Source organism: Pteropus medius, unplaced genomic scaffold, assembly GCF_902729225.1.
Source record: "Pteropus medius unplaced genomic scaffold, Ma_sr-lr_union100, whole genome shotgun sequence".
Taxonomy (NCBI): domain Eukaryota; kingdom Metazoa; phylum Chordata; class Mammalia; order Chiroptera; family Pteropodidae; genus Pteropus; species Pteropus medius.
This window is the reverse complement of record NW_024340849.1, coordinates 1125917-1151256: the sequence shown is the minus strand read 5'-3', so window position 1 is coordinate 1151256 and position 25340 is coordinate 1125917. Positions and strand designations below refer to the sequence as shown.

General features: G+C 53.6%; 1 long non-coding RNA gene and 1 pseudogene across 1 annotated transcript; one reads left to right on the top strand and one right to left on the bottom strand.

The window, feature by feature from the left end:
- Positions 1 to 4675: 4675 nt before the first annotated feature.
- Positions 4676 to 4791, bottom strand: LOC120590076 (uncharacterized; annotated as a pseudogene).
- Positions 4792 to 4982: 191 nt separating this feature from the next.
- LOC120583004 (uncharacterized) lies at positions 4983 to 24481 on the top strand. Its single transcript, XR_005647699.1, has 5 exons — positions 4983 to 5218; positions 21944 to 22123; positions 23027 to 23085; positions 23440 to 23675; positions 24145 to 24481. It is a non-coding gene; the product is annotated as an uncharacterized LOC120583004 (long non-coding RNA).
- Positions 24482 to 25340: the final 859 nt, after the last annotated feature.

Sequence of the window (25340 nt, the reverse complement as noted above, 5' to 3'; positions counted from 1 at the left end):
CTGCTCCCGAGTCACGCGTGTCCCCCCGTGATGCCCGTGTAGCCTCCGTCACTGCAGCAGCTGAGACCCTGGTGTCACCGCCCGGTCCTTGGAGACCAGCAGGCCCCGGGCGTCTCTCTGCCATTAGAGAAAAGTTTTCAATCCCCACTGGAGCTCAGCCCAGTGTCGTATCTTTGCCGTGGAACCCACGACCCCAGTGAAGGGTTCGGGGTCTGTGCCTCTGTGGCATGCAGCATGTGAAAGGCCACTCAGTGTGCAGGACAACTCCAATGGTCGCAGCCGATGCTGACGGCCTTCCACAGCGGAGATGTGCAAGCTTATTGCTTTTGGTGGAAATTAAATTGATGGATATTTTTCAATTATCCTTATTTATTATTATTTATGCTTACGGCGCCTGGTCTTCCTAGGTGGTCTCCCATCCAAGTACTAACCAGGCCGGACCCTGCTTAGCTCCCGAGCTCAGACATCGGGCTTGTTCAGCGTGGCACGGCTGTAGACCGTGGACCGTGGCTCCACTGGGGCACGAGCTCAGGACCTTCTGCGTGTAAAGCAGACGTGTTCACCGCCACGTTGTGGAACCACGTCCAACTTGATGGACATTTGTAGCCATATGCTTTATGCATATTCTGAAGTCAAAAAAAAAATTGATATGTGATCTCGAAAAATGCTGCGTGAAGAGAGTTTATTTGGAAATAAACAAAGCATGACACTCCAGCTGTAGCAAGGCCCCCCGCGATGCTCCTCATTCTGGGGGGCGCGTCTCCTCCGCGCTCGAGAGCCGTTTCAGGCCAGAAGGACCTAACACGTGTCCCAGCAGGGCATGGCGGCCGGCAGAGGCCTGAAGGAGCCGGCTCGTGTCCGCCGGGCGCTTGGCGTTGTCGTGCAGGCCCCGAAGCCCCCTCCCTCTGCCCCGCCCGGTGTCCGCACAGAGCTCTGTGCGCCACGCTCACGTCCTGCCGCCCAGCGCGGGAGCGAGTGTCCGCGGCACAGGTCGGAGCGGAGCGCGCGGGGAAACGCACCTCGTCCTCGGCGGATGAGCCCTGCACTCGCGTTCGGGTCCGAAGGGACGGGGAGTCTCTCATTTCTGCATAAAAGTGTTCAATGGGAAAGGAAATCGAAAGCCGCCTCGTGATGGGGTGAGTGAGAGGGACGTGCGGACCAGCCGGAGTAATCCCCAGTGGCCGAAGCAGGGACAATGCAGGCAAGAAAATAAGCAGCGTGATGCTGGATTATAACCCAAATGTTATCATCGACGCACAGTCGGACGAGCGGGGAGAAGAGACGCCTTTCCAGACAGCTCCAGATAATGCATGGAGCTGCCCCCGAAGCGTTTGGCCCGCCCGCCGGAGGCGTCCGCGCTTCCTGGGCTGTCCTCCAGGTCAACGCCGCCAGCTCCGAGGCGAGCAGGTGGGACGGTGTGCCTTCCTGTGGTCTGCCTCCCCAACCCCGTGAGTCCTAACTGAGGAAAACCCCCGACACAGCCCCACTGGGGGCATCCTGCACTCCACGTGACCAGGCCTCCCCAGCTGTCGGGGTCCCCAAGGCCGGTCTGACAGCAGTCCCAGGGTGGGCGTGGTTCCAGAAAGCCACACGGTGCTCCAGCTGGGCTCCTGGGGCCGGGGCCGGACACGGGGACAGGCTGGTGAAGTCCACATAGGATGGAGTGTCGTCGGTCACAGCGCATCCACGTACATCTCAGTGGTGACAAATGCACGGTTGTCACGGCGGATGCCAGAACCAGGGGCGACCGCGTGGACGGCCTGCGGCCACCCTTCCGCGCGTCTGTGACGTTTCGTAAATCTAAAGTCGTTCTGCAGTGAAAAGGTTACTTAGAGCCGAGAGGGACTCACTCGCTCACCCACCCTCTGACATGGGTCCTCCTGTCCCTCGCTGCGCCATCCTCCCTCCCTGGTTCCGTCGACCCACCGTTTTCCTCGACGGCGGGAGTCTGGAGTCTCCCCGGAACATTGGGGGTGCCCGTGTGCTGTGAGGCCGCTGCTGCCTCGGGTCCCTGTGCCTTTGGAAGGAAGGCTGACAGAGGGTGGTGTCCACCCTGGTCCCGTCCCTGCAGCTGAAGCAGTGTCCCCTGTGAACACCGCGCTGGGCGCTCTGACCAGGGGTCGGGGCAGAGGGGACTTTTCAGGCATGACCCAGGCTCTTCTGAGTCGCAGCAAACCTTCAGGGCAGCCGGTCTGCGCCGTACACTAACCGCACCCTTTTGAACGGTGACGCCCAGACAGGGACCCCACTTCATAATTCCTAGAGTCGTGTTTGAATCGTGCTTCGTGTTGGCTCAGAACCAGCGTCCCCTTTCTTTGTGACATTCTACACAGTTAGGGACACAGCAGGCGTCCTCTGAAGAGCGAGGGTCGTGGCGCGTTCCTCCTCGGACAGGAGGGCGAGCGGTCACTCTCGGTCCCGACGACAGTTTTTCAGTGAACAATGGCCTCCAAGGGCTGACGCGGGCGGCGACGAGCGAGCGCGTGGATGGGGCTGAGTCACAGCCGCTCGGCGCCGGCCCGGCCGCCTGTCCCGAGCCCGGTTCCGTTAACGTGCGTGGGCCGGCCGAGCCAGCTCAGCCAGCGGGCGGGCCGGCGCGGGCCCGAACGAGGCCGTCCTCGGGGACAGGCCTCTCCTGTCCTGCGAGACTCTTCATTACCCCGGCATTGTGGTGCTTCTCCTTTATCTGTGTAGAGATTGAATTGCACGGGGTCCCTAATGTTCCCGCCGCTCGGGCCGCTGAGGTCGGTGACCTTCGCGGGCACGAGATAATAGATACATGGTCTGCTGCCCGGGCCGGCGCTGTGTCTGCACAGCTCACTACCTCCCCATTGTTGTAAGTCGAAAGCAATTAAATAAAAATACAAGATGCGGCGCCTCGCGTCCCGGAGAATTTCATATGTGTCCGACGTGGCCGCGTCTCTGCGGACGTGTGCTGTCCACGGGCTGGATGACGGGCCCGCGACGTGCGTGAGTGACTCACGGGCGGGCCGGAGCCTGGAAGAAGGCGCCGGCGGAAGCGTCTCCAGGCTGCGCCCCGAGAAATGCGCTCTCCGCGAGCCCGAAACCTCACGGGACGCTCGCCGCCCGCCGTGGGCACCGTCCGGTTTGCGCTCCGGACGCCGGCTCTCTGAAGCCCATAAATCCAACCGGCCTTTGGTCGGCCCGTGCCAGAGACAGAACAGTAAAACCTATTCTGCGTCGTTCCGTTTTTTTAAGGGTTTCCCCAGTGGTAGGGATTGCTCTGAGAGTTCATATTTAGGAAGAATCGTCATGATAAACTGTATTTATTATGACATAGTCGCCTAAGGAGTGAATTTTTAACGTTCGCATTCAGACAAGGCTCTAACTCAGACACAGTGGCGGTACCACTGTGGATAACGTCCAGCTTCGGATGAGCCGAGAAGTTCTCCAGTCTCCGGATGCCTCCTCCCAGCCCGCACTGTCCCTTTGCCTACTTTGGGCCGAGGAAAACGAATGCGCTCTAACCAACCCCCTTCCCGCCCGGCTGGCCTGGAGCCCCGTCTTCCCCAAATCCCTACCACTGACTCCAGGTCCTCCCTCCGAGGGGCCGATCCCAGGGACTCCTCGGAGCCACCCCGGACTCCACCCTGCGGTTCCGTCTGCTGCCATCTGGGGCGTGGCCTCTGTTAGCGGACGGAAGGTGCCCAGGTCCAGCGCCAATTCTGACGACTCTCCAGATCTGGTGCTTGTTTGGTGCAGTTCTTCGTATCCATGGCATTCCCGTGACACTCACGGGCTTGACCCCACCCCCCAACCCCCCGCGCTTGTGCCCTACGGTTTGCTGGCCATGGCCCCAGCCGGGGAGCTCAGCCTGCCGGTTTCCTCCGGTCACCTTAACTGAACAACCCGTTCACCCACTCAGAAGACATAGCGTTAATCCAACCCAGGTGACAGCACAAACACAGAGACCTGAGCCACTCCAGGCCACGCGACCATTTCTCTTCCATGTTTTAAAGTCAATGATATTAAATAATAAGCAAATTTTCCAAAGATTCTTTTAAAAGCCAGCGGCACGGTTTTTGACGCGTTTGGGATCTCTGCCATTTTGGAGAAAGTCGTTTGGGAAAGGAGGGCTTAGGCTGACGAGTGGGCCTGGGAGCTGAGGAGGAAGGTGAGTCCCTGAGACCCCAGCCCGCGGGCACGGAGCTGCCTGGCTTGGCGCCCATGCCCGCTCAACTCCCCGGGGGCCTGGCCACGCCCCGCGGGTCCTCTGCCACCCTCACTGCAAAGAGCACGTCCGTGTCCCCAGCTGCCCCACAGCGTGAGGACACCCGCTTCCCGGCCACCCTCTTGGGGACGTCGCTGCCCCCAGCTACCTGTCCAGTGCTCTGGGAGCACAGATCCATGGGTCAAGTTGTGACTGATTAATAAGAGACAGTAACAGAAAATTAATAGAAAATTGCATTAATAGAAAAAGTCAAGGTATACTCTGTTCACTTTTTTCTATTTCCCTAAGCAAGGTTAAATTTAATGGCATATTGAACAAATTCGGCAAATAACTGTTATAATTAATGGTAATATGGGCCATGTATAATTGCGTTTGAGTGTCCCTACGTGTGTATGTATTTCTGGGTATGTGTGTCTCTTGCTGTGTGTGTGTGTGTCTGTATTTGTGTTTCTTTTTTCTTTCTTTTCTTTTTTTTTTTTTTTATGCCTACAGCACCCGGTCTTCCTAGGTGGTCTCCCATCCAAGTACTAACCAGGCCCGACCCTGCTTAGCTTCCGAGATCAGACATCGGGCTTCTTCAGGGCGGCGTGGCCGTAGACTGCATTTGTGTTTCTTTGTGTATCTCCATGTGTCTGAGCTCTGAGACTAAGTGCCACGGCCACTGACCTGTGCCTCCTCCTGTGGACCCAGGCCCCGCCTGTCCCTGTGCTGCGGTGCTTGGCCCTCTCTGACCTCCACGGGCTGGCTTCATCACTACGGCATCCGGTACAGAGTCCAACCTGGCAGATCAAAGACCAAGAAATCAAAGCAGGCAAGTGGCTCACTGTGTCCTTCCTCGGCGAATTACGATTAGCAAACGGATACACAGATGAGCCTTCGCTGCTTCTGCTGAGGAACACGGGACGGACGCCGGCCCCTCGGGGCCTTCGCCGGCCGTGTCCGTCTGCAGCCTTTGTTCAGCCCGACAGCCTGCACCCCCTCAGCGGGCATGTTTACCGTGGCTCCTGGAAGCCCAGGAGCCCACAGGTCAGAGAACAGGGTTTTGATGGATTATGGGGTTGTAACTGTCTCTGCCAGTTGACAGCTTTTATTGGCTGGGAGGATGAGCCTGTAAAGCTTTATATAATTATTGTATTAAAGGCACTGTGCCTCTGCGTTGCCCGTGCTTGTTCAGGGATCAATGTGAAGATAATTTCAAAAATGAATAGTAAGTATTGATCGTCCCGCGGTGGAGCCTTATCAGTGGCCGAGGCCGGGGACTGCAGATTATAACTTCAATGTCATTTATGATGATTTGATATGTATTGCCGGGGAGCAATTTAAACAAAGGGCTGATTTAATTCACAGTGGATTTTTGTCGTGTGATGGGTAATACATCACAATCTATGTAATTTTTAGAAATGAACACATGTTGGCAGTAGTTCAGGGCAGTTCCTGAGAGAGCTGGAAATGACCAGGGAGGGGACGGCCAGCCGAGGCCCCTCCTGAATGATTGGGCTCCGCTTGGTTCTGGCATTCACATGACCTTGGGGTCCCTGCTGGCAGCTGCTGGTTAATTTTCTTCGCTGAGGACACAGTTTAACTTTCTATCTGTCTGCCAATTACCTGACATTTTCAACTTATCACCTTCTATTTTTTAAATGATTGGAGGCACATCCACATTTTGACATTTTTTTTACAGCGAGTATTCATTTTATTCGCTGCTGAGGCATCTCCCTGTCACCCCGCCGCAGTATCCCTTTTTTTCTGGGAAAAAAAAAGAAAATCACCAGTTACATAAGCACATGAAGAAACAACCCAGCCATTTTTTAATTGTGATTTCCAGCACACCCTGGCTTCGATGCCGTCACCCTCCACACAGGGCCCAGCCTGCAGGCCCGCAAGTGGCCTCTTAGGGAAATTGTACTGAGTGGTGCTTGTTTGAAGAGGGTTTTGCTCTTTAAAAACAAATCAGTGCGAAGCGAGCCATTAAGAAATACGGAGCAGCACGAAGAGGCGATTAAGCCCTCGAAAAGCGGGGAAAATCGGAGCAGCAGCCACGAGTCACAACGTGTCGACTGCGGGTGGCAGAGCACCAACAGTCCGCCTGACAGCCGTTCACTTCGGAGCAAGGGGCAGGAGCTGAGCCTGGGCGCTGGATGCAGAGCCCTAAGAAAGAGCGGTAGAGGATTAGGAACTAAACTAGACCCCGGGCCGCGTCTGCCGAGGCGGGAGCCAGTGAGAAGCACGTGATGCTCTGGAGCAGCGTAGGCGGGGCGCGGAGCGGACCCCACGCCGGCTGCGCCCGTGCCCGCCTGTCTGTGCCCGCCTGTCTGTGCCCGCCTGCCCGTGCCCACCTGCCCGTGCCCGCCTGTCCATGCCCACCTGTCTGTTCCCGCCTGCCCGTGCCCGCCTGCCCGTGCCCGCCTGCGGGGGCAGCATCCAGTGGGGAGGGGGGCCGGGGCACCTGGGCCGCAGGTAAAGTAGGTGATCTCGCGTCCAGGGCCGGCTTCTGGCGTAGAGGACCCGGACCCAGCAACGAGCGCGCTCCCGCGGCGCGTCCTGGGTTTACGGCTGCGGAGCGGGGCCTGGCCCGGGTCCCACAGCGCCCCCCGCCTGTCGCGCCGGCCTCGGTCCCAGCCAGCCGACAGCCAGACGTCTCCCGCGACAGTCTCCACCGTGTTTACTTCTTATTTTCACGTTTTCGATCTCTGATTCCCCAAAGTAACCGTGAGGCCCGGAACTCCCTCGCGCGTGAGCTCGGCGCGGAGATCCTTCTCCTTCGTTTTGCGCACAGCACCTGCGGCATTTTTCAAAGGCGCCCTCCTGAGTCCCCGGGGATAAGGCGGCCCGTCCTCCTGCCCACGCGACGTCCCCGCGGCAGCCACGCGCGTTTCCGGTCCCCGCGAGCCGTTCTCCCTCCGCCTTCTGAGGGCCCCGTCTGCGCCCCCGGGGGGAGCACCTCTGTGTCTTCCTCCTCCCTCCGCAGCGTCTGGCCAGCTCGCTCATAGAAAGCGTCACCACACCCCCTTTCTGTTCCGACCAGAGCCACGAAGGGCTTGGAGGGGACCCCCGCGGCCTGGGGGTTCCATGCACATCCCGCCCTCACGGCTGCTGCCCGACCCCTCACTCCCCACGCAGCCAGGAGCCGGCCTGCCTTGCCTACGGCTGCTTCCTCCAAAGAAAATTCTAGAATACCACCGAGCTAGTGCATCCTCCAGCTTTGATTTCTGAGTTATAGTCTGGAGTTTGACTTTTTATCATGAAAAGTTGAAATAAATTCGCAGGCATTTGAGTCTGTACAACACGCTCAGTCACAGAGCCGCAGACAAGCTGAGGCCCGGCTGTGGAGGTCCTCGCGGGGAACGGAGGTGGCACGGGTCAGTGGCACGTGTCATCGTGACCGACAAGAGCAGAGAAGGGCTGCCCCGCAGGCACGAGTCACTGTGACTGCATTTCCGCCCAGCTGCAACCGCCAAGTCGAGCCTCTCAGGGAAGCAAGACAATGACTCGGGGCACCGGGTGGACAAAGGGACGGGCAAAGGGCCAGGAGAGAAGTGTGTAAAGACATGCGAAGTTCCTGGTCCCGCGTCCTCGCCGACACTTGTCATTTGTTGTCTTGCGGATGATGGTCATTCTGCGAGATGTGAAGTGGTATCTCCTGGTGGTCAGTTCGCATTTCCCCGATGACTGGTGACGTGGAGCATCTTCGTGCTCCGTTGGTGGGACTGCAGGGGGGGTGCAGCCCCTGCGGAAAACCGTATAGAGCGTCCTTGGAAAAGTTAAAAATAGAACTATGATGTGATCCAGCCATTTCGCTTCTGGGCATTTGCCTGAAGAAATCCAAAACACTCATTCGAAAAGATCTCTGCGCTCCCGAGCTCACTGCAGTATTATTTACAGTGGCCAAGCTGCGGAAAGCACCGAGGTGCCCAGCGATAGACGAGGGGTAGAGGACAGACACGCAGCCGACTATTGCTCAGCCAGGAAAGGAGCAAGGCCCGTGTCGTTTGCAACACCGTGGACGGACCCCGGGGGTATTTTGCTAAGTAAAGTAAGTCAAACAGAGAGACACCCGCCACGATCTCACTTATCGGTGGAGTCTAAACAGCGAAACAAATGGACAAAGAAGACAGAAACAGACGCATGGACACAGAGAACGGCTTCCGGCGGCCTGGCGGGAGGGGCTGGGGAGCGGGTGGCAAAGGGGCGGGATCAGGACATACCTTCCGTTACAAGGTGAGCCACGGGGACGGCTTGTGCAGCACAGGGAATGGGAATGGCTCGGTCGTGTCACGAGAAACGTGCACGGTGTCGGAAGGTGACTAGACGTATGGCGGTCGCCTCGTTAGCCATATGATGTTGCATCACTGTGCGGCATCAACATCACACTGTGCCAACTCTACACGCTTCGGTTCGAAGGAAGATGTGAAACCGTGAATCGGCACGCGGGTGGTGCAGACACAGAGGGGCTCGCGCCCGAGACGCAGGTGGGCTGGCGAGTGAGCGGCCACACCAGCCAGTGAGTGGGGAGACGGCGGGACTGATTTTTAGGAACAAGGGTTATTTTTAATCCCACCGATTCCGTTGTCTCTTGTTCTGATGAATTATCCATTTAATAGCTTCCTCGGCAATCATTTTGGAAAGTTATACCAATAAAATACCATAGTATTTAAATTTCCCCCAATTTAAGGCCTCATTACCTCCTGTAATAAGGGCGAAGCTGCAGCCCCAGCTCTGTACTGTACTTAACAGCCAGCCGCATCCAACGGGGGAGGCGCCTCTCCGGTCCTGAGTTTTCCAGCGTTTCATTTCTAACGCTAATAGGAGTCAGAGTGTAACTAACTGACTTTTCCACCCCAACCCGGCACTTCCTCTCTAAAATCAGGGATGTGTATTATGTGAATGAACTTAGGTGGCATCTTCCTAATGTGGAGTTCACTTTGGTCTGCTTTAATTTCAATATATCCTTGATAATAGCGTCCTGGGAAAGCACGTAACAGAGAGATTGGTGACCTGAAGGATTTAAGTAAATTAAATATTTTTAATAATTAAATCTCGAAGCCCGACCGTGAGCAATAAAAGGCCTACATCTTTCAGATGGCTTCGGTCGCATTAGTAATAGTCGCATCTGAATGACACTTTTGATTTGAATGCGCTTTCGCTCGCCTTCAGGTGAGAGTGTGAGGAACTTCATACGGGGTGCAGGATGTCTAAAGATAAACCAGACGCCCAGGGGACCTTTTCCAGAAGCCGCCCAGCTCGGTGTCTCCAGTCCCTCCCTGAGACAGTGGCTCCGAGCGCTGCCGCTTTACAGATGAGGCAGTGGGCACAGGGGACGGCGGCCTGTCCGCCCCCCTCTCCAGGTCTGAGCAGGACCCAGACTCAGATTTGCTGGCCCCCAGAGGGAACGTCTGGGAATCAGCGGGAGCCCCTACCAGGCATCGATTTTCCTCTAAGGGATTCCAGCTGAAGCCGTTTTAAGGAAATGAGAATTTATCTGACCTTTTGAGACTTTGAGCCAAGGAGATTTCATTATGTCCTGCAAAGATCAGCTCTCATGCTTGGGTCAAGGATGACAGAGTTGACCTTAGGTTAGAACAAGCAGGTGGATTCCCACCCTCCGAAGCCGGGTTCTGCGCCCCATCAACGGTTCTCTGAACGGTGGGTCCCCCGGATGCACCAAACAAAACGCTTGTTACCGGACGCGGGTAGAGCTGTCTCTCTCCCGGAACCGCCCGCAGGCGGCCCCCGGAGCGCAGGGACCTCGGGGTCCTGCGTGTCGCGCGCACGCGCCCCACGCCCCTGCGGCTCGCCGCCTCCCCACACGCGCTCCGCTCGCGGGCCTTGTCCCCACGGAGTCTAACGACCCGGGTCCTGCCGGGGGGACCCACACACAGACGCCCAGCGCCCTCCGACTGAGGACAGTGGGGACACTGGTGGACAATGACAGCGGATGCTGTGACGAGGGGGTAGCGGAGCGGGTGGCGAGGACGCTCGCTGCACCATAAGCACCATGCCCTGAAACCAGCCGGCGGCCTAAGCTCCCTCTCCACGGCCACCGCATGGACCTGAGGGACAGCGAAGGGTCCAGAGCTGTCGCTGGGAACAGGCGTGTGACATGCGGGCATGGCGGCGGGGTCGGAGACGCGGCGGCCAGTTCCGGACCGGTCCGAAGCAGTCGCCGTCGCCCTCCCAGGACTGGAGTTCTGCCCGTCGTGTTTGAGCGTGGACATATGCGACCCCTGGGACCTGACTCGGACGCGCGGATGACGACACCTCTAGAGGCCGCGTACCCCGCGGCCGGGCGCCCGCCCTGCTCCCGGGTCCTGGCTCGTGTCCGCCCCGCGGATGGACCGCGTCGTGGGACGCGCTCGAACTCCGTTGCCGGCGTCGAGGGCGAGAGCGGAGCCCGGCTGTCGGGGACAGAGCTGGCCTTCGGCCCCCCGGGCGCCCAGCAGGGTGGGCTCCAGGGCCAGAAGCTGCAGCGGAGGGACGGGTCAGAGAGAGACACATTGTACAGAAGACGCCCTGGGTCATGTTCGTGACAGCTAGAGGTGTTTCAAAGGAGAGAGTGGAATTCGGTGACCCAGGAGAGGCGGGTTTCAGCCGGGGGGAAGGAAGACGGAAACACGCAATGTTCCCATCAGCGGTCATTAGCCAGCACCAAGACGGAAGCCGCGGCACTGGGGACGCTGCTGAGGGAGGCGCACGTGGGTTTTATTTTTTTGTTTGTTTGTTTTTAATTATACAATTAACACATTTTTAACGATCTGCAACATATAACAAAGCAGAAACAAGGAATTTAAAAAGGCTTGAACGGCTGTAAGCATCGCTTCTGGAGGTGACGCTGTTTCCCACCGTTTGTAATGCATTCGTTCGGCAGTAAGCTCGAGTGTTCCTCGCAGATATAACTTTCCATGTAGGAGCTGCGTGACGCGATGCCTGACCCCAGACGGACCGAATAAATTTACGTTGTGTAAATAGATTTCCTTTACATAAATTTAAGCACAGAGATAAATAATATATTAATGATCTACTATACATGATGCGCATACACTGAATCGTAACCTAAATATATATAGTAACCCTTTTCCATGCCGGTTAATATCCTCCTGTATAGTCACTTAACAATCCCATGATATTCTGCAATACGTTTACCATTATTTTTAACCATAGTTTACTCTGGGATAGTTTTAGTTATTTATAATTTCCATCATTGTGAATATGATAAATGTGTCGTGGGGACCCTTGGGTATATCTGTGATGGTTCGTTTAGTAGAAACTGAAATTCGTCTGTGTGCACGTGGACCCTCAGCATTTAGAAGGCGGTTCGGATGGAGGCGTCCGGCTGGCAGTGAGAAATGTCGAAACACGGAATCTGCATTTCATAATTCTAATCTGCCAGGAAAGGGCTCCTGGCTTAGACCGAGGTGTGTAGACAGAGAGGGAACGGGCGACAGTCTCGGGGAATGCCCCGTGGATGGGGGAGGCAAGGGCGGGGGCTGCAAATGCTGATTTGGGGGTTGTTGGGCTGCAGGCGCTGGGGCCAGCCGGGGCCTGGGTGACACTGCAGCATGGGGAGAAGGTGGCTTCGGGGTCAGACCAGAGCAGCAGCGCCACGGCCAGAAGAGGGCAGAAGCCAGGGAACAGAGGTCACCTGACTGAGCATTTTCAGTCTTAGGATATTTACCTACAGGGCACTTTCCCCAAAGGCGTTTTTAATACCATCAGGCACATTGATTTCCAAAATGGCACTTGGGAGACAGGCTTGAGGCCACTCTCCCCCGTCTGCGGGTGTCCTTCAGCACCCAGTGTCCAGGGCAGGGCGCAGGAACTGCACGAGGCTTCTCCCCCTTGCGCGGGAGCGAGGCGTGGAGACTACACGCCTGCTGCCTGTCAGTTTAAATCTAAGTGAGGAGCGAGTGCACTGCCAAGACGTGAGTGGGCTAACCGTGTTTTAAATGGTTCACCTTACAAAGAAGGTTCTTTCTTTCTGTGAAAAGAGCTGTGATGTATTAATTTTCCTCTCTATTATTCGCTATAGACTTTCTCTAGCATCCTCCTCATAAATCACATTCCTATTGCAACTCATCCCGAATCACAATGTAATTAGTGTAGGTCGGGGGACGTGTGACACGGAGCGAGCCTGCCGAGGACACCCCGGCAGCACCCTCCCAGCAGGCGATGCCTTGGCTCCCCGGGGACTCCCGGCCAGCCTCTCTCACCTTGGCAGACAGTCAGCATAGAAGGTGACACAGCCGGGCAGGAGCCACTTAAAAAAGATTGCTGGGAGATGCTGCAAAGAACTAAATTAGCAAAGGAAACTTAATTATCTTGCCTGCAGCTTTCCTCTGGTCAGTATTCCAATTGAACAGAGACAAAACTCAGCGTTTTTATAAATGTACTGCTCCAGACTCAGAATAATCCTTTTCTTAACCATCTATCTAGAAACGTACTGGCCATTTTTTTTCCTTTTCTTTAGATTTAGAAAGAGTACTACGCCATCTTCCTTAAAATGTAAATATCTACGACCCCCTGTTTTTTAAAGCAGCCAAATTTGACTTCTTTTCCAATTAAAAAATAGGAACCAAGAAATTTTTAGAGAAATACATTGTGTAGTACAGGCAAGTCGCTTAGATACACATCAGAACCCTGCAGAGCGCTCCGTGATGCTGCTGGGTCTCCATGCACAAACCGAGCCCACGCCCAGCCATTACGCGGACAGAAGAACGTCCTCCCAGCCGAGGCTATAAATCCTATCAAGGTTCAGAAAATGCGCTTAAAGTCATTTTTGGAAAACACACACTCGGGAGAAAGGATGATTAAAAAGGGAGGAAGCACTTTCTTTTTTCGATCGTGAGTCCACTACCGTACAGTATCTTCGTGCTGCCTTAAACCTCGCACGGGCAGAGAGCCAGCATCGTTTACCTCTCGCTTTCGTTTGCTCCATTTTCCCTGACTTCTTTGCTCAACTTTAAATTAAAGTTGGTAGAATCTTAGCTTTTTAACCACGTTGCCTGTGAGCTAAAGAAAAGCAGAATCAGTTGATTGCGAAGTTATCTATCGCAGCCTCCTTTCCCACTCGAATTGAGCTGCGAATTCACGGTCACAGGTGTATGTGGGCAGACGGCGGGTGGGTTTTACGAGGGAAGGTGAACGCTCAGGAAGGAGGCTCCAGGCTCGGACACCGTGGGGTGCCTGCTCTTGTCCAACCCCCTCCGAGTCGCACAGCCGAGATAGCATGCGTTCGATCTCTGGCCATTCCAAGCTCTACCATCAGTCAGATGCGTGATCTTTAACTCGTGAGTTATGATGGACTTAAGTCACGATGACAAACTACGTGAAAAGCTCCAGTTGATGGAGGGAAGGGGGGCAAGCAAAGGGTTTGCTGGAAACCGTGTGGAACGCGTAATTAGCCAGTTTAATAACGGGAAGACTGCAGTATGGATCGATGCATTGATCGCTTACGGAAAAAGTATTAATTTCAATGATTAGAAGAACGTTTATTAAGAAGACTACCACTGAACTCGATCTTTCCTTTTTAAGCTTTATGCTGCCTCTGAAATCTGTAATTCACTTTTTATGTGTCATATCGTGGAGACAATTCGTGGAGATTGTTATGAAAAATAATAATCCTTTAGATCATACATAGTTCTCTAGTTTCGTCACACTGAAAAAATTCATATGTCTTGCCACGGAAAATTGGCTGTGAAAATCAAAATACAAAAAAATGCAGCAAAGGATCTTTTTGGTAATCCATATATAATAGTCATTTTTGCCTAGCTTGGTAGATAGCACTGATGTAGTTTCAGCTAAAAACACGTGAAGAGAGATACACAATCTCGTCGTAGGTTTATAGACTTATTGTGTACCAAACTCATTTCTGCGCTGGCTGCTGTGTATATATTTTGTATGTTCCACACACACGCACACACACCCCCCTCAAGCTCGCACGTGTACGCCCCTCGCCAAATGCAGCCGTTGATGCTCCACAGTGCAGTTTATCTGTCTGCAGGCCTAACTAGGTGCTCGCCGTATCATTACTAGCTCACGGGGAATCATTCAAACCAATGCAATTTACTCAATATTGGTCAGTTTGACTCCTGACCCTGGTCCCTCGGCAGCGTATCCTAGGCAACCCTCGCCGTGTGCAAAGTCAGGATGTGCTCATTGGTCTCATCTGTGACAGCTTGCTCAAGGCTGCTCAACGTAGCCTGGTCTTTCCACAGAAAATTAGAAATCCAATAATACACTATATTCCGATCAGACTGGTATTTACACCCGGAAAGCCACAGTCGTGGGAAGGCACTGGGATAGCGGAGGCCTGGCCGTGGGACTCAGTTTCCTCGTCGATAATTGAAGGGGGTCATTTCCTTTGTTGTTTCGTTGGGGAGGAAGGACGTAGAATGTGTCATCACCTGTTCGTGCAGTCGCTTCATCAGAAACGTATGCACTGAGACAAAACTTGGGAAAATGAACCAGAAAATTTGGCAGGAAATGCTTCTCAGAGAATATCACAGGATGTGTTGTTCATGTCTGTATTTTAAATAAGCTTCATCATGGTGAAGGCACCCTGTGTGCGTGTGTAGCCGAGAAACGCAAAAAGGGGCGATCTAGAAATGCAGACGTAATGCCAGGACCCCTGAGAAAATTCCGAACGCAGCAGTGACACGGGGCCGTGGCTGCCAGGTGGACGAGCCGTTTGCTGCTGGGACGCGTTTTCCAGCAAATCACAGGAAGGTCGGAGATGACCATTATTACAAAGCGAAGGGCTGGCTCCATCTGCACTCACCGAAAACGGCTAATTGCCTCGCTCGTGTCCCCCAAATGTCCTGTGAAAGAAATCTCACTTAGCTGAGGTTGAAGAATTATCTTCATTTTATGCTCGATGTCCTTTTTGGAGGTTTAGAAATAACTGTTCGTTTTCATGTAAAACAACGTAGCCTTGAGGGCATTGCTGGGCCTGTGTGCCCAGCTCAGAAGCAGGACGTGGTCACTAAGTCACCCTGGGTACGCATCCCAGGAGAAAGCTCATGCGGGAACAAGCCAGCACGTGGGGACTTGGCGGGGGGCACTAGCTCTCCCCACGAGCCAGGCAAGCACTCACACTGACGCTTCCTGCAGAAACGAGCTTGAGGCCACCAGCGTGTCCTCATCTCTGTGTCCAGGATGCTGAGCGCTGACGGCTCAGGGACAGCGCGAAGGACGCCGGGAACCGTCCCTGAGGGTGATGTGCGGGCCATTTCTGCTGCGCTTAGGACATCTAAGGGTCCCTCCGTCCCCCAGGCGAGGGGCGGCCCACGCCGCCGACGTGCACTTGCTGGCGTGGGCGCCAGGTGCGCACGAAGCCGGGGTGACGAGGTTAGGGTTAGGGGACCCTCGCCTGCCCAGACCTGGAACATTTACGTGAGTCCCCAGAATCAACAGGCTGAGTTTGGCATTGGCCACTTGCTTTTCGCTCTTCCTGCCCGTCCGGCCCCGCTCCCCCGGGACCCGCCCTGACCCGCGGATTGTTTCCGCGCGGCCCGCACTGCCCCGCTCCTCCGCGGCCCGGCCCGTCTCCCGCTCCCGTCTGTCCGGCGCCGCCACACGGCCGTCGCCCGCCTTCCTCCATCCCTCTTCCTGCGGTGCTGTCGTCCGGCGGATGGTTTTTTCCAGACGCCTCCACCTGGACCAGGGGAGCCCGGTCCGTCCGGCCAGAACTTTCCACGCTGACACGCAGCATGTTATGGTCCCGGACACGGCTGCTCCAGCCCTGCGCGTTGCTGCGTCAGGATTCGGTACGAAAGCAACACGCACGTCTCGGAGCCTCCGCTGTGAGTAGCGCGGTGAGAGTCACCGCGAAGGAAACGCGGTGTTTGCACTCGGGGAGCTGGCACCTTCGCTATAGGGTTCGCTCCAAATTTCAGCCGTGTTATTGTGTGGATCACTCTTATACCGGCTGGGAAAAGCAGGTTTTTTGGTTAAATTTCTGTAGTGGAAACAAATTTCCCATTTAAAAAAAAAACAAGTGTTTAGTTTTAGAAATGTTCAGTTACTCTGAAAGCAGAGCCTTTTCACTCAGGGCACAGCAAGTCACACCCGTCCTGTTTTATCCTTTCCGCAAAGTGGTCATAAAAAAACGACACAGCATCCACAGGATTTCAGAAATTATCCATAAAAATGATCATTTTAGAGAAACTCGCGCATGGACACCCACGCTGCCGCCTGCTCCTAGGGGGTGGGAACTGCGTTTGTTACTGCGTTCTGGCCCCAGAACTCCGCCCTGCCACACCCCTGCTGTCACCGCTGCGTCCCGGGAAGCTAAGTCACGGGACACGGTGGCGGCAGCACCTGCCGCGTGCAGCATTGGGGATCGGCTTTCCCAGGGCCAGGGCGCGGGCTCCCGTGGAGAGATGGGAGTCATTCCACGGACAAGGCCTGCGACGTGCGCCAGCCAGTGGGGCCTGGGCGGCTGGCCCCCACACACCGACACCGTGCCGTGAGCTCAGCGCAGGCGACCTGCACGGCCACGCCCATCTCCCCATTCACCACCAGAGTCCGGGACGCAAAGGGACACGCGCAACGTCGGTGGGGATAGCGACGGCCAGGACCGGTCAGCTCGCCCGCCCGACCGGGAGCCTCCCCCGTGCTGAACCGCGGGTCGCAGGTCCCCGTGTGCGGGAAACACGCCGCCCACGACAGAGCACTCAGTCCTGGCCTGAAGCCGGACGAGAGCGTTCGATTCCGCAGTGCGAAGGAGCCTCCGCTTCGGATTGTCCTCGCACAGATTGTCTTTGGTACTGTTAAAATCTCTGATTTTGAGCCAACTTCATGACTTTTATCTGGTGCAAAATATATTTTTTCTTATTTCGATTTGCTCTTTATCACAGAAGCGGCTCCTGCTTCTCTCCACAGAGCGGCGTGGGCCGTCCTGACCCGTGGTGGTGGCTCTGAGTCCACCAGGCTGCGTCCAGGTCCTCGCTGTGCGCTGGGGACCGGCCACTCACGTCACAGCCTCTTCAGTCACCGCCACGTGTCCACCCCGGCCGCCTGCGCTGGCTCGCGGACAGTGGGTGTCGCTTCATTGCATTATGTATTTTAATATAGAATATTCTCATAAACATTCTATAGCTATTAAGCACCTTATGACTGGGCAAAGTTTAAATTAATTGGATCTTTTACAGAGCATTCTAAAATTATATGCACATATATGGAGATATATAATATTTGCTACATTAGAATTAAAAGCAAGCCCGAAAACCCATAACAAATGACAATATTTTGTATTGTTTTAGCTACTAGTTCAGTTGATTCTTTGTTCGGTACTGTCCGAACGAATCCCCAATAAAGCAAGATCGCTTTGACAATGACAACTTGCCTGAGAAGTCTGAACTGGGGAGATGACGTCCTCATCAACACGCGTGCGTGTTCTCTGTCGGCCACCGAGACACATGAAAATGTGCACACATGCACACGCACACACGCAAGCACACATGCACACGCATTACACACGACAATATCATTAACGCCAGTTATCACACGCAGTTAATACACACGCGACATACTGGCCACGCGCATTACCATCAGCAAGCACACTCACGTTACCTTATTGGCCACGACATTATCGCCATTACACGTGACGCCAAGATATCATTAATAATAGACGCGTTATTGACGCGCAAGCATTATCACACACGCAGCACACAACAATGCCATTACACGCCAAGCAGCCGGGTCAGCAATAATATGCACACGCGCGAAGCACACACGCAGTAGCACACATTACCGCCATTACGACACGCGAAATCCGCGACGACGCGATTACCTACAGACATGTGCACACGCGACACACGCACACACACGCGAAGCGAAAGACGCGACACACTCCCATTGACGCAAAGACATTGACACAAGCACACTCCGCCAGCCTGCCCACGCATTACACACGCACAAGCAATAATAATCGCATATTAATTATTGCTATTGAAGACACGCATACACGCCGCGCACACACGCAAGCACACACGCACACACACGTGCACACGCATGCACACACACACGCACGCACACACACGCACTCATAAGGAGTGGGTGCTTCATCAGGCACTTTCTCCACCCTTCATTAAACGACAGGAAATTGCTCTCTGCCGGCTCCGTCGATGCTGCCTGCCCGCCCATGGCCCATTCGTCTCAGATGCGTATTGCAAGGATTTGCAGATTTTAAGTGACAAATTGTGCCCGAGTGCGCATCACTCTCTGAGCTTCGTTGGCGGGACTCTGGCCCAGAGGGGCTTCCACGGCAGAGGTCGGGCGCCCGTGTCCTCGTCAGCCCTGTGGGCCCCGCTGCAGCGTGGAGCTGCGGATCGTCCTGTCTCGGAAAGCGGGGCTACGAGGTCCCCAAAGCTGCAGTGGGCGGCTCCTGAGCCCAAACGCCCAGGCGGACGGCGAATGTGCCTCAGCGCTGCATCTTTCTGTTCTGCATTAAATCTTATTGAATTTGTCACCTTTTTAAATTACACTTACCGATAATGGTGGCGAAAGATTATTTTTTTTCTAAATGAGTTAAAAAGTTAACAGTCCGCCCCGCTCCCCAAGCAGAGAACAACTCTTTTGGAGCTTTCCGGACAAGGAAGGGCTTAGAAACGGCCACGGGGGACTCTCTGCCAGGGCGGCCATCGGAGGCACGGGCCGGAGTCAGAACAGATCACTGAGCCTCGCTGGCTGTGACGCGTGCGGCCTGCGGGAGCCGTCACCACGTATTCACACCCAGCGATGGACCCCCAGCCCCAATCCGCCCGCTAAGCCGGCGGATAAGTAGGTGCGACGTGAAGCCGACTCGGGGCTCATGCTGGGGAGAAGATGATGGCTTCCCAGAAGGTCGGCAGAGCTGTCCGTGAGTCCCCCAAGCTCCGATCGTCCGTCCAGATGGCTGCGGCCGGCCCTGCCCTGCCCTTTGGCTTCCGTTCACATGGCAGGGAGTCGTCCATTTCTAAGTTACCCGTTCGTCGCTCGCTGCAGCGTGCGGCGTCCGTGTGGGGCGGGGAGACGAATGAGGTTTCGCATCGCTTCCGTGACGTGCCATTTGGTAATTTTTTTTATGTTTTTTTTTTTTAACCTCAACAATCTACTTCCTACTCGCGGCAAAGCCCGGCGCTCTCGTTTAGATATGATTTATGACGCGACGTTAACCCTTCATTGACCTAGAAATGCCCTAATATTAAAACAGTTTGACACCCAGAAAATCAAAAGCCTTTTTATGGAAAGCGCTTTTGTCCGCATCATGAGCGTCCTCGACGCAAAGCACCATCAATTTCCGGCGGCTATGGAGCACTGTATTGAAAACTAATGGACAGAGTCCTTTGTCATTTCTGTCCCAGCGACCAGCGAATAGCTCAGAGAAAGTCTCTGCCTTCCTGCCACCTCAGGCGCTTCTAAATGACACATCCGAGATCGCACTCAGCGTTTTAAGAAAAAAGACTGACTGCAGGTGACTGGCAGAGGCCATTTGTTTACTCACAGTCGGTCAAGTAGTGGCCTTGTTCTTCTTAATTTCTTGCCACGGCGTCCACTTAAATGAAATATGAGATGGAAAATCTCTCTGCAAACGTCTAGTGGCTGCTGCAGCCTCGCGAGCCCACACTGGAATATTTTCAGTAGCTGAAGTGACTTTTTGCCTTTTTTTTTTAACGTTCGAATGTTTGCATAGATCCGCTTATTTCGGTAGGTCTGAGACATCTATAGAAATGTCAAGCGTGGGTAGCACACTGCGATGGAAGTGCTGGTATCGCGATTCTCTCTGGGACTGTCCCCAGCAGGGACGCTCCGGGAAGGAGCCGAAAAGGCGTGTTCACGAGAGGGTGGCATCTGAGGTTACGCCTTCACGGCACGCGTGATGCTCGCCTGGGCGTGTGGATGCAGAGCGACGAGTGACAGGTAAAGAGGGTCCTCTGAGAGAAGCAGAGGCAGCGTCACCCCTGGACCGCCATCTGTAAGGCTCCCTCCCAGCCAGGCCACCGTGGAGCGCGTGTCACAAAGCGTGTCCCCAGCACCTGCCGGTCCGACTGTGGCATCTGACCAAGGCTTCCAAAGCCTGCGCCCCGATAGACTCACCACTGGCTGTCCCCCGGGGGCTGGCCTGTCCCCTGAGTCCCGTGGCCACTCCTGCCCCGCTCCTGTCCCCCAGGAAAGCCGACTCTGCCTTTGTGACCCAAGCGCTTATGCAGCCGCCCTCCGGGCCCCTGTTTCTTGTTTTTTTTGTTTTTGTTTTTTTCATGCTGTCCCTAAACACCTTCTGGACTGACTGTGCCGGGAGAGGACGTGGAGCACGGTCCCGCCGCACGTCCCCAGCGCCCGCCTGCTCCCTTCCTGCCACCGTGGCCTCCGTCTGTCAGTTTCCCAGTCAACAAACCAAAAGTCTTTAATGCATAAGAATGCCCTGGCCTCGGAGGAATGACACCCTCGGGGACAGGGAGTGGGGCTTCAACATGTCCGTGACTCTGTACCTAACAATAATAAAAACTCACGCGAATATAGCGAGTGAACGTTTGCTGGTGACTAACTCGCCTGGGATGTCCCAGCGCGGCCTCCCTGTCCTTCGACGCTGAAGTGACGGTCAGCGGCCTGCACGACCCCCTCCCCCACCCTGACCCTCAGGAGAAACCTGTCTGCCCAGGGCCTCCCAGCGTCCAGCTGCATCCCTAATTAAACGCTTTTGGTGGCTACGTAATAACTATTTTACATTATCGTCTTTACCTTTCTGTTGGCCTAAAATTTTCCACAGTAGTCAAAATAAACTTTTAAATTTCAAATGGGAATCTTAGATTTCCAAGGCGTCTTTCAAATGCACCGAAGCATCCCGGTCCACACGGGGCGACCGCGTGGCTTCCACACGCCCGCCTCAGCACGTGGAGCCACGGCGTGTCCTGTCGCCCCCGCGAGGGGCCTGCTTCCTTATCCAGCTGTGCCCTGGTGACGGGCCTCGTGCGCTCCGCCCCAGGCCGCGGTGAGAGCCAGGCCCCCAGTGACGACGGCACTAACGGCCTCCTGCCCTCTCCGCTTGCAGCCAGTCGGCCTTCGCGTGGCCGGGAGGAAGCCCAGCGTGTGGCCGTGTCCCCCGCCGGGGCGGCAGAGCGAGCTAGTGAAGGGCCATGGGCGTGGACAGGTTCCCCCAAGCAAGAAATGAAGAACGGGGTCATCTCCACGGCCGGAGACACCCGAAAAAGAGCAAAAGACTTAATGAGCAGTGAATAAACCTTTGACAGAAAACCACACTGTTGACAGGTCAGACCGCAGAGGACCCCGCCAGGCCGCAGGGTGGAAGGACTGGGCGGCATAAGGCCCGGCCCCGAAGACTACGGCCAGGGCCGGGCCACGCCTGGCAGCCCCGGGCGCCCCGGCACTCACAGGCCAGCGGCTTCCGTCTGCCGGGCCGGGTCCTCTGCACAGGCGAAGGGCGAAAGCGCACGTTCAGACCTCAGGCATGAAGTTTAAAATTGGACCCTGTCAAATCACGGGGACTCGAGTGTAATTCTTATTGTGCAGATGACAGCGGGCTAATTAGTAATACTGGGGAGAGGCGCCCTTCACCTCCGAGGTCACAAGCCACTGTGCTAGCCTTTGTTTATGAGCTTAACACAAAGGGTCGTTCCGGCCGCCGCCCGCCCTGGGCTTCGCCTCCCTTTTTCCGCGGGGGGTGGGGGTGGGGACTGTCTCCGTTAGATTCCAGGCGGATAAACACAGCTTCGTGAATAAATAAATGCATATGGACGGCCTCTCGGTACCGTGCAGCTCCTGAGACCTTTTGCCTCGTGCTCGTGATGCCTTTGAAACTGCTCGCGCGTGAAGATGACCAACCGGTGCTTCACAAAGCCCCGGACCCTGTCCATCCCTCATCTCCTGCTTGGAAGACAGAGATGAAGCAGCCTTCATTCCCCGTGATGGTTTCTGTGCAAACATTAGAGTCTCTAGGTATAATTACTCTACACCGTCGGGCTAAACTTATTTATTTTTTTGGTACTGTACTAAACTGCCTTAGCTATGTCAGAAAGGCTCAGTATTTCACTAAGCTCTTGCAATATTGAAAGAATCTATATTCTGAGAATTTGAAAACATGTCAGCCCTCCTAAATTACATATTGATCAGGTTTAATTGCATGCCAGCCATCAGTATTAGGTTTGAAAATTCATAAAAGAGAAATAATGTACTCTTTGTGGATGATTACTTCTGGGGCATTTAAATGAATTCCATCACTTAACCTGGGCCGAGACGGATTATTGAGCCTTGCCATCTAGGCGTCGAAGACCAGCTCGGTAGAACAGCTGTTTCCCAGCTACCGAGGAACAGCAGAGTGCAAACAATATAAATTCATATAGATTTTCTCTTAAGGAAAATAGCAAAGTAAAACATGAAAAGTAAACATTCATTTTTCAATTGCTTCCTGAATCGCCCTCCTCATTGTCTCCCTCTACGAGCTTTCATTTTTAATTCTTTTGGGGTCTCAGGCATTCTTTTATTTCAAGCAGTAATTCACATCTTAATTAATATACAGTAATCAAAGAGATAAGCCGAGGCAAATGATCCACAGCTTGGTTTTATTTGTTAGGGTTAATTTTTTATGCAAGCGCATTAAAGGATTTTAATGCTGATTATTTAGTGGACAAACCATTTAATTTTCATTAAAAAAAAAAAACTCCAAAGTTTTATATTGTTCATGCTGAATGTTCTTTGAAAGCTGTCTTCTCGTGAAGGTCACATTGGCTAAGAAAATGAGTTCATCATTAGTTTTCAGGATGTTCTTCACATTTAGAAATTATGTTTGTTGGTATTGGTTGTGTTTTGAGAAATTGTGCTTATGTATGTTTTTCTTTACAGGTTATCAATACAAAGTAAAAAGAACCAGTTAAAATCGCTGGGCTTACTTGGATAATAGTGTAAGAGCTACATTTTATTCAGACACTTTGAGGTAATAAATATCTGTGAGCATAATTAACTGTCTTTATCTAAGACCGGTCCTGGAGATGCTGCTTTAAGAGCTTCCGTCTTGTCTTCTCTTAAGGTTAATGTTCAGTTTTTCCCTGAGAGTTATTTGGGTCTGTGAGGTATGCTAACAGGATCTGCTTTAAATAGCGGGTTATTATTTGTAGACACCGAGTGGATGCATCGCTTTGCATCACCCTTGGCCCAAACAAAGCCTCGTGTTTTATTCCTTGCAAATCAAAGGCAACGCTCTGCAAATTAACTCTCCTGACACGTCTGAGTTCATTGTTTGTTTGATGAAATTACAGTTGTGGGGGACAGAAAGACACAGTTCACGGGGCCGGGGGTGCAGTTCTATCCCGAGTCCTCGCTGAGCTCACGACACATCAGGGTCCTGCAGGAGGATCAGCCTTCAGAGCTAAACCACGCTGAGGGCGCAGCCTTCACACCGGCGCTTCTGCCTCTTGGTCAGCAGCGAACACCGACCCTCGCAGCCCAGGCTTGCATCCGATGCGTCCTGAACTCTTCGTCCACGTGACAGCAGGTGTGGCGTGCGTGGCTGTTCCGCTGCGTTGTTAAGGAGGGAGTGAGGGAGGGTCGGACAGAGTGCCACAGCTGGCAATCCCCCTGTAGGACCAGCTTCCCATGCCGCCCACACACGGAGGTCGGTGGACCACGCAGCCGGATAAACCAAATTCATTAAAATTTACCCGCGTTCCATGGAAGGACGATGGTTTTACTTTGCTAATCTACTGTTCACTACCTAATTAGTTACGTCGTAACGGAACGAATTTACCTGGATCGTCCACTGGCCAAAGAGCTTTTTCTAAGGCTCCACGGAAAATTAGGAAACAATTTATAGCCAGGGGAATCTTTAAGCTTTCTTTCTTTATTGAATTGCACACTCGAAATCTATGATTTTATTAACCAATGTCGGCCTTATAATTTTAATATTGAAAAAAAAAAAACCTTAAAATCTTTCCTTGATGGGTTGTCATTTATTGGCTCTCCAGGAGCAGGACACCAAGCGAAGCATGCGTGGAGTGAAGTCGTCTGAGCCTGCGACCAGATCCAGAGCGAGCGAGTGAGGTCGCCTCCTCGACAACGAGAAGCGAGTTAGAGCTCGAAACATACAAAATAAAACTTCTTCGAAGATCTAAAAGAAATCAGGTCGACACTTGAAGAAATTAGGCTTCGCATAAACAATATTTAGATAAAATAGAAATACGATAAGGAGTTGGCTTGTTCCTTAAATTGTTCATAACCCACTACAGAGAAATGAAGAGCAAGGCATTCTCCTGCTCGCTGTGTTGCGTGGGATTTGAACTATGCTGGCGGTGTTGATGGTCATGGCGGTGCTGGAGGTGGCGGTGGTGGTGATGGTGGTGGTGATGGCAGCGGAGGTGGTGATTCCGAATGGATTGCCGAGGGGAAGCGATGTGAAGAAGCAACGTCGACAATGGCGCGGAGAACGGCGCCTGTAGAGACGAGACAACCAACCGAAAACCTACTGGCATTGAAGACAGCTTCTAAGTGTCCGTAAGTTCTACACATTTCAGAAAAAGGACAACCCTTCCACTTGAGGAGACAATGCAGAAGGTGTAAATAGCGTGTGCTTTGACCCAAGGACAACGGGAGTTCAAAAACTGGCCCTTGCTGACTGTGTGAGGCTCCGCGGTTACTTAGCGTCACTCACCTCTGTGTTTGTCACCTGCGAGCTGACGATCTTGTGACGGTCCACTTTACTACTCGAGTTAAAAGAGATAACACATACAGATCACGTAGTCTAGTATTGGTGCCTATCGGGCACTTAATAAATATATTTTTTTCTCACCATCTATTCAAACATTTTTAAATTTTTTTTTTTTTTTTATTTTGGGGTGGGTTATAGAAATAGCAGTTTTCCCATGTCCTATTCATTCCGTCAAGAACCAAGTCCCGAGCTTGTGATATCGGGTCGAAGGATTAGGGAATCAAGACAAAGAGAATTTTGTCATATCAGAATGGCCTTCAGCTGCCAATCAAAAGCAGGAACTTCCTGTGCAAAGCAGCTCATCTAGCCATAAAATGACTGCCTCATACTCAGAGATCGGACCAATGTCACATAATAAAATGACATTTGCTCCATCAGAAAAACATGCCTGGCAATTTATTATAAAATTTCACTTTGCTCAGTTTCTTTTCCATACTTAAAAAAATTTTAAACTCT